The 9,811-nt window shown below is 37.8% G+C and overlaps 1 long non-coding RNA gene across 1 annotated transcript; it reads left to right on the forward strand.

Moving 5' to 3' along the window:
* Positions 1-3,469: 3,469 nt before the first annotated feature.
* On the forward strand, positions 3,470-8,919 carry LOC114030821. Its single transcript, XR_003567677.1, has 3 exons — positions 3,470-3,580; positions 7,101-7,194; positions 8,796-8,919. It is a non-coding gene; the product is annotated as an uncharacterized LOC114030821 (long non-coding RNA).
* Positions 8,920-9,811: the final 892 nt, after the last annotated feature.

Here is a 9,811-nt window from a genome sequence, read left to right on the forward strand (position 1 = left end):
GAAGGAAGGAAGGAAGGAAGGAAGGAAGGAAGGAAGGAAGGAAGGAAGACAGGAAGAGGCAGACAGAGACAGAGATAGATCTATCTCTATGTAAAGATATAACTATTTAGTCTTTGTTCATCTAGGTCACAGTGATCTTTTTCGACTTTTAAGGCTTGCAAAGTGCTTTACATATACCATCTACTTTTATCCTCATAACCTCAAGAGGTAGATTCCATTATTACTCCCTTCCCACTTTAAAGATGAGGAAATTGAGGCTTAGCAAAAATAAGCAAATTGTCCAGGGTCACACAGCTAGTAAATTTTCAAGGTAGAAGCGGAATTCATCTACCTGACTCGAACTGCTGGTTTCTTTCCACTTATCCTGTGCTGGTTCCCTAGCTCATTAGCTGGAGCATCCCGCGCCCATTTTTTCAAAGTCTGCTATTTGCATGGTACTTTCTAATTTTCAAAGTGCACCTGGTTCTTAGTTCCAGCAAAACAACACATATGCAAAAGAAGTTGAGGGAAGCAGAAAAAAAAACCCAAAACCCTAATACTTATGAGCCCTTCTACAAGAAGGTGTCACATTTGCAAATGACCCCAGACTGAGCATCAGGAGAGATAGGGTCCAGTCCTAGGCCTGCCACTAATTCAGTTTGTAATATAGGACACACTAGATGTTCCATAAGTACTGTTCACTGGAGTGTATTCATTTCAGCTCTTACTGTACCCAAGATGATACTTGAGATAAAGATACTGCTTCTGCCATGTCCTTCTCTGGGCTCTTGGCTTTCTGTAGATCATTAGGATAGTAGATGGAGGGAAAGAATCAAATACTAGAGAGTCTGACTACTTGATTCTCCTTAACATTTTTTTAAAGATGCTCATTCAGAACTTTATTCATATTGTTTTACAGACTTAAAATTCATTCTTCAATCTCTAGATAGAGTAAATTAAGTACAGAGGCAACCTTAGTAGTGGAAGTCAGAAGAAATCCAAGTTTGAATCCCAGCCCTAACATTTATTATCTGTGATCATGGGCAAGGCACTACCTTTCTATGATTTAGCTTCCTTATCTGTTAAGTTGGGGTGATTCTCTCCTCTGCTCTCCCCTCCTCTCCTCTCCTCTCCTCTCTCTCTCCTCTCTGTTGTGAGGTTTGGATGAAATAATGCATGTAAACCAGTTTGTAAAGTGTAAAGCATTATATAAATGTCTGGTATTATTAGTAGAAATCAACAATTTTCCCCGTTTCTGTTGGTGCCATCAATTTATTTTCTGTTTTCTGAAAATAAAGATCCTGGGCAGCCCTAAATGTCATAAATGTTGCATCATTAGCCATCTTTTTCAGTAAGAATGATGGCAAGAGAAACCAGAAGAAGTCATTAATTTACTTTTCTATTTTTATAGCCTTTCCCAGTTATAGAAGCAGAGTCTTTAAGACTTCATTTACCCTTCTAAATGCTTCTTTGCCCTAAGGAGAGATTCATTCTTCAATGTCTCTTTTTAACACTTCATTGAATCACCTGCATCTAAAAAAAGATCCCATTTACTTAAGCATCGTGTGGGGGGAAAGAAAGAGTGAGTTCAGTCCATGGAGACACATCTTCAAATACCTAACACCTCTCTTAACAAAGGCAATGTCAGATCCTCTCAGGTCTATTGCTTTCACTTCCATCTTCCCTGATTCTGTAGAATCTCTCCATTTAGTTATCAAATCTTTTCAACAACAGACCTATCACTTTTCCTCATGAATTTTAACTACCAAAATAACCTTTCCTCCTTCAATTGTAACTTTATCTGCTTGCCTTTTACTAAACTTTCTAAAACTACCTACCTCTTTTCCTTTTCTTTTTCTCTTTCTCTTTCTCCTTTTTTCTTTCTTTCTCCTTCCCTTTCTTCCTTCCTTCCTTTCTCTTTCTCTCTTTTACTCATTCTTTCTCTTCTTTTTCTTTCTTTTTTCCTCTTTTTCTCCCTTCCTTTTTTCTTTCTCCTTCCCTCCGTTCCTTTCTTCACTTCTTTCTTTTTCTCTTTTACCCACTTTCTCTTCTCTCTCTCTCTCTCTCTCTGTCTCTCTCTCTGTCTCTCTCTCTGTCTCTCTGTCTCTCTGTCTCTCTCTCTCTCTCTCTCTCTCTCTCTCTCTCTGTCTCTCTCTCTCTCTCTTTCTATTTTTATAGTTCCTTACCTCTCTTTTCCAGGTCATTCTCTGCCTGGGAACCTCTGTCCTGTGAAATCAACTTCTTCCCAGATTCTGGAATGGCCTCTTTTTTACATTCTCTCCCCTCTCCCCTACCTGGGGGCTTTCTTGACTTTCTCAAGTTTCTGATGACTTCTGTTGTAGCTTCCTGGCTGCTGCCCTTGGTTGCTCAGCTTGTCTTTTTGAGGGCTCTTCTGTTCCCCTGCAGTTCATTGATCAAGGTTTTTGTCTGTTTTATATTCTTATCACTCTTAGTGATCACAAAGTCCTGATTACAAAATATGGAATAAAAGAGTCACCTCCTTCATACAGCCAGAAGCAATTTCTTTCATCATCAGTAATGAGAGTGAAGCAGCCTTAATATATCCAGGATAAAAATCAAATTCTATTTTTCTTAATGAGATGAATAAGACAAAGATGTTTTTGGCAGTGGGTAAATGGTTAGCAGCTGGATTCACCGCCTGTGCTCCCCCAATGAAAAAAAATACACTTAAAAATTATTATTATGGCTTTTGTCCTACTCTCTGGATTTAGCTGAAAATGCTATCAATTTTTAGTCATCCAATGGAGCAGGGAGAATTTAAAGGCTTAGAAGGATTCTGGAATTTAACAAGAAGCAAATGGATCATTTGTTTTGGACATGTTTAAAACCTAACGTTGAGTGGATAAGACTTCATCCTTACAGATTATGAGAAAGAGTCGGCTAAATCAACAATCAGTCTATAGGACGTGTTGACACATCTGATCTCAGTATGTCAACGCCTTGTAAAGTCTGATTACAAATAAGCCTTGGATTCATTCAGCTTTGTCTCATTTCTTTGCCTGAGGAATGTGTGTTTCTAAAATACATGGTGGTGTACTTCAGGAAGTGGTGCAATAGATAGAGTGCTTGGCCTGGAGTTGAGAAGACATGTTCAAATTGACCCTCAGACACTTATTGGCTGCGTAATCCTGAGTAATTGTAAGGTACGTAGCACAATACTTGGCACATAGGCAGGTACTTCATAAATGCTTGTTCCCTTCCTCTTCATTTTGCTTATTGTAAGCATCACGCCAAGCCTTACATTGTTTCCATTTGTTGACTTCCTTCCCACAAATGTAAGGACTCTACTTCTCAATGTCTGTCTTACATATTCTTCTCTTCTGTCTACATACTCAATACCATCTGCTTTCATGGGTTCAATTATATTTTTTCAAATGACTCCCTCATCTATCTTCCTAGGCAAAATCTCAACATCCTTCCACTTTACCCACCTGTTTCCATCTTTCATTTCCAGCTCCCATTTGAATATCTCCATTGGTGTATCCCATGAACATCTCAAACTTATCATGACCAAAACTGAGCTCCTCATCTCGCCTGGCCCCCTGGGGAAGACTCCAAACTAAGACTAACTCAATAATTGGTGAGTCCCTAACTGGAAACTTGAAGCATCATATTATGGTAAGGCCCAGCTACATAGCTCACTCTTTGGTTTGCCCCAGCCCCATCCCAACTGTCTGGCCCTTGTGTGAATACATTTCTTCCCTCCTTACTTCCTCTTTTCCCTTGCTTTCCAACTCTCCCTTATGTTTTGTCTTTTCCTATTTGAATGTAAGCTTGAGAGTAGGGACCATTTTGTTTTCTTGTTTGTTTGTTTGTTTTTTAATCCTTGGTGCTTAGTATAGTGCAAAACACATAGAAAGCACTCAAAAAAATGTTCTATGTATCCATCATCCGCTGCCCTCCACTACAATAGAAATCTGTCCATCCCAACTTCCTTGTTTCTGTTGATGGCACCACAATCCCTCCACTACTCCAGATGTGAAACTTCAGAATCTTCAAGCAAGTAACTAGCACTTTTTAAGCATCTGTTTTTGCCAGGAATTTTTCTCGGCACTGAGAATACAAAGACAAAAGTCAAGAATCTCAGAGTATGTGAGGGAAGACAGCATGTAGCTACACTGAGCTCTTCCTTCTAACACATTCTCTACATTCAATCAGTTGACAGTTCTTTTGATTCTACTTTACTTTTCTTGTTTCCACTTCTGCTGTCACTATATTAGCTCAAATTTTCAATACTAATCATTTGAACTGTTATCATGACCTCTTAATTGGCTTCCTCCTTGTCTCTCACCTTTCCAATACATCTTTCACAACACTTTCAAAATAATCTTTCTGATACATTATATGACCATGCCACTCTACCTCTGAAAAATCTCTAGTGTCAAACTTGACATACCGTCCTTCTTTATTGTATGGCCCCTTAACCTAATTCCCTGTACCTGGAAAGTAATCTCATTTCATCTCTACCTTTAGAAAGCCTTCTCTTTCTTTAAGGCTCAGTTCAACCACTACCTCCATGAAGATTTCCCTGATCCTTACATTCTGTCCAAAAGTATTATCTCTCTACGTAAGTTTTCCTAGATGGACCTGAGTTCAAATCTGGCCTCAGACATTTGACACTTACTAGCTGTGTGACCCTGGGCAAGTCACTTAACCATGATTGTCTCACCAAAAAATATATATATTTCTAGATTATCTTGTCTAAGTCTTTCTTCTTAACTATCACTACCTTATTTGTATTATATTCAGGTTATATTACATTACAACATTTCATATATGATGTTATACTTGAATATAAAGCTTATCAGTCTCTAACTAGAATATTGGTATCTTCTACTTGATAGCAACTAGTATATATCCTAGCACATGGTAGGCATTTCACAAAAATTGGTTGAAATTAAATGCATAGGAAAATACAAGAAGATACTTCATTTCACCTTTAAAAAGCAATAAATGGGACAGCTAGGGGATGAAGTGGTTAGAGCACTGACCCTGAAGTCAGGAGGACCTGAATTCAAATTCAGCCTCAGACACTTACTATATCTATGAACCTGGGCAAGTCACTTAACCCCAATTGCCTCTAAAAAAAATGCAATGAACACATCAAATAAAGTAAAAGAACAGTAATAAAACACATACAGAGAGGGGAAAAAATCCTCACTTGGAGAAAAATCCCAGAAAAACTAACAGATATACTGAAGAAATGAGTAAGCAAAAACATGACTTAATAAAATGAATAAATATAGAATAAAAAAATAAAACAATGAGAAATCTTCAGAAGGAAATAATAATACCATATTAGAGATAGCCATAAAAGCATATGGACCCCTCCTATGAATCTTCAAATTGTTTTTCTAAACAATAAAAGATAAAAAGAAAGGTCAGGTATCTACACAAATTCTTGTAAAGCATTGAAAGAAGAACATAAAGAAGCTGGCATGAGATTCAATAGCTTGGAATATTCAGTGGGAAATCTTTAAAAAGAAATGGATTCTCTGAGAAATAGAATGGCATAGATGGAAGCCCAAAATACAAAGATGGCAGAGCAAACCTAAAACAAAATGAAAAAGTAACATAAATGGAAGAGACTTGAGATCCCTATGAGCCAAGCAGTGTACCTGGGGACAGAGTTCAGCAAGACAACTTGGGAATTATTGGTCTCCCAGAAAAATACAAAAGAACGAAAGGTATGACTACCACATTCCAGGGAATTCCACCACAAAACTACCTAGAAATGTTGAAAACAAAGGGTAAAATATAGGCAGTATCCTAAACTTCCATGACCTACACCTTTAGTCCATCTTAGCCACACACAAGAATTGTCCATCTTTACCCTCATCATTACCCTTAACTTCTCCTTTTCGATCATTCCCTCTGCTTCACTCTTCCTAGATATATTCTGTATCCTCACAGTAATGTATATTCATTCTACCTTTACCTGTCTTCCGGTGCCACTCGCCCCTACCCCAACTTACTTTTTGAAGTTTCCTGTCTGACTTCTGACCCCAACCATCCTACTCACTAAGGTTACCAATAATCTTATTTGCTCATTGGCAGCCTTTTGACAGTCTTCATTTCCCTTGACCTCTTGGTAGCTCTTGATAATGTTGAACACCCTCTCCTCCTCAATACTGTCTCCTTCCTCGAGCTCCACAACCTTCTTCTCTTGATTTCCCTCTTACCCATATAACCACTCCTTGGTATCCTTTGCTGCATCATCATCCATATCCTTGTCTCAATTGTGGATTTTCCCCAAGGCTATGTCTTAGGTCTTCTATTCTTATCTCATTATACACTTCCTTTTGGTGAACTTATCAGTTCCCAAGGGTCCAATTTTCTTCTCCATGTAAATGCCTCACACCCCTCCATAATCATGCTTTATCTCTCTCCTGAGCCTCAATCCTGCATTGCCAACCACCTATTGGACCCTTGCACTTAGATATTTCATAGGCATCTTAAACTCAACGCATCTAAATGGAATTAATCATCTTGCCACATAAACTCACCCATTCTCCAAACTTCTCTGTTTCTGTTGAAAGCCACCCTACTAGTTGCTGAGGTTCATTACCTTGAACCAAAGCTCATTGGAGTCATCCTTGACTCCTCCCTCTTCCTCCTTCTCAATCACTAATCTGTCACCAAATGTTCTTATTCTGTGACTCAATATTTTTACTTCCACTCCTCTTTTCCACATAACCACCACTGTATTTCAAGGCCTCAAGATTTTTATCTGGATTTCTTCAGTAACTTCATGGTTGGTTTCACTGACTCAACTCTCTTCAGTTGGTTATTACTAGCTATTCAATAAGTATTCAGAAAGAACAGAGAGCAGTACACCCTTCTCATGTTCAAAAAGATTCAGTAGCTTCCTATTTCCTCTAGGATAAAATGTAAACTCCTCTAATTGTCATTGAGAATTGAGGCCAACCATCCTTTCCAGCTTTATTTGATAGTATTTACCTTCACATACTCTACGTTTCAGGCAAACTCCCCCATTGATTGTCCCTCAGACTTGGCCTTCCATTTCCTGCCATGCTTTTACCCAGCCTATTCCCCATTCTTTTAATAACTTATTTCCTTTGTCATCTCTGGCCTTTCAGAATCCTGGCTTACTTCAAGGTTCAATTTAGGAGTGACCTGCAAGAATCCAAGAATCCTCTGTCTACATAGATACAGAGAAACCTCAACAAAAATGTATGTGTGTGTGTGTGTGTGTGTATGTATATATATAGAACTGAGAGATATATAGAAATGTAATCTGTGTAGATCATATATTTCTATAGATTATATAAGTACATAAACTATAGGTAGAAATAGAGACATCTCTATATAAATGTGTATCTATATATATACACATACATATGTATAACTGGGAGATATATAGAAATATCTAATCTATAACTAGATTAGATATTTCTATAGATTTAAGAAACATAAACTGTAGCTAGATTATATATTTCTACAGATTTAAGAAATAATCTACAGCTAGATTATATATTTCTATAGATTTAAGAAATATATAATCTATAAATAGAAATAGAGATCTCTCTATATCTATCTCTATATCTCTCTGTCTATTATATAGAGGGATATTTCTATATCTAAAGATATCTGAAGAGATACCTGTATACATATCTATCTGTAAGATATAGATATTATATTAACATACATATATGTAACCCCTTCTCCATGTACGACAGTCCTGGGACACTGCATGTGTGCAAGAAAACATGGCTCCTGATTGGCTGAGATATTTCTAGGACAGAAAAGTAGAAAAAGAAAGAGTCAAGGCATAGCTTTGCCTGATGGGAGACATCTATATATTTGTGCATTTATTTAAGTCATGTTTGTATTCATTTTCTTATTATTTCTATTGGGGCATGCTGTTCTACCTGTTTAGCAAAATTGCCTTATTCTTGATTTTTCAAGTCTTGAAATGTATCTTAGCAGATGTCTGGATTTTCGGGGCATTTGGATTAGAGCGACAGCATAGGAGAATTGGGGCAGCTGGGTGGTGCAGAGGATAGAATGCCAGGCCTGGAGTCAGGAAGATTCCTCTTTGTAAGTTCACATCTGGCCTCAGATGCTGACTGGTGCCTTCTAGTGCATCTAGCATAATTCTGGTACCTTCTCTAACCTTTCCTGCATAGAGCTTATGCACGTACATAGCTGTTTGTGTATCGACTCCTCTATTAGACTGAGAGCTCCTTGAGAGCAGGGACTGCCTCTTACCTTTCTTTATGTGTCCAATGCTTAGCACAGTGCCTGGCGCATAGTAGGCACTTAGTAAATGTTTATCAACTGCCTGACTGGCTGTTTTAGGAAGATTGGTCTATTTAAGTGACTCTCTGTCCCCAGAGACAATGCACATGTTTTCTTTAGTGTCTGAAAGTTGTTAAGAGAGTCGGCTGTCTTCATTCCCTCTTTGTGTGTCTCTGGCTTTCCGATTTTCTGTCAGTTTTTTCCCCCTCTCCCAGCTCAGCTGAGCATTCCTGCCTGCAGGCAGGCTGGGACTCCCACATCCCTCCCCCAAGAACTGTTGCCTCAGTGTCTTTACCATGTTTGTCTATGGAGAGGACCAGTCTGTTTAAGTTCCAGTTAGGGAACTACAGTATTTGTATGATTTATTATTCTCTTAAGATCTAACTGGTATGAGAGTGCACTTAAGATAAGGGGGGCTAGGGAGGGAGGGAAGGGGGAGGGAAGCATAACTAGATTAGAATTCTGATCTGTTTTCCCTGAATGTGTAAGAATATGCATGAAACTGTGTTACATTCATTTTGTTTTATTTGCAGATGATAAAAGCAGCTCTTAGTTTAATTGGAAACTCGCCTGAGCAAAAACCTTTCTTATCTTGGCTTGATCAGCCTGGATCTTAAAAAAGGGTTTTCCAGTCTCTGGCCACTTATGTTGATGTGACTTGTAAGTATCAATTAATTTAGTAGCTGTCGCCTTTTTAGAAAGTGAAAGTTTTTCCAGTAAGAAAGTATCATAAACTTCTCAAACAGCTAGGTATTTTAGACTCAGGTGGGAGGAGCTATTCATCTGAATTTGGCCACTCAGGGTTGAAGTGCTTAGAAAACAGTATTCAGAGAGTAGGGAAGGAGGGCTCTCTTCTCCTGCTCTCCTGAAACACTACTGCCTTGAAAAAGAAACAAAGAGGAAGCGAGCCTTAATGCACATGATAATACCTGTGCCATGAGAAGAAAAGTCCCAAGCACACTAAAATAGTTAAAGTCAAGTTTTTAAAATGTGCACAATATTTGTAATGGGTCTATTGCATTTCGGGATGATTTTATCACGTATTTAAATTAGGAATGGACTGAAAATTTGTGTTCAACTTTTATGAGGACTTCTATGCAAAACTATAAGAGGTGGAAATGATAGAATACAGGAGTTTCTCTACTTTCCTACATGATGGACAGGTATTTATTTCTTTAGTGTTTCCCTAGGGTGAGGTAAATAACTTTTGTTCAGAGTAGAACTGTGGAGTGTCATTAATTGTGCTAAAGGATTTCTCAAAATGGAAAACAATCATTTGGATTTCTTCTTATCATATTCAAGTGATTATTAAAAGCAAGTTAATTCCTTCTGCTGCCTCATCATTTCTCAAAAATACTTATTTAAATGTTTCCCTTTGAGTTAATTGTTTCTGAATGAGATTGTGATATTTTTTATTGCTGGGGAAAACATTGTATTTTGAGTCTTAAAGAATATATTTGGTGTGATATTGCAAATATGTTTGAAAAAAAATGCATGGGAAGTTTTTTTTTTTAATTTTCTGTACAAAAGTAAAACTGCCTGTGTGCTT

The sequence above is a fragment of the Vombatus ursinus genome, unplaced genomic scaffold (assembly GCF_900497805.2).
Source record: "Vombatus ursinus unplaced genomic scaffold, bare-nosed wombat genome assembly UNPS02005280.1, whole genome shotgun sequence".
NCBI lineage: Eukaryota > Metazoa > Chordata > Mammalia > Diprotodontia > Vombatidae > Vombatus > Vombatus ursinus.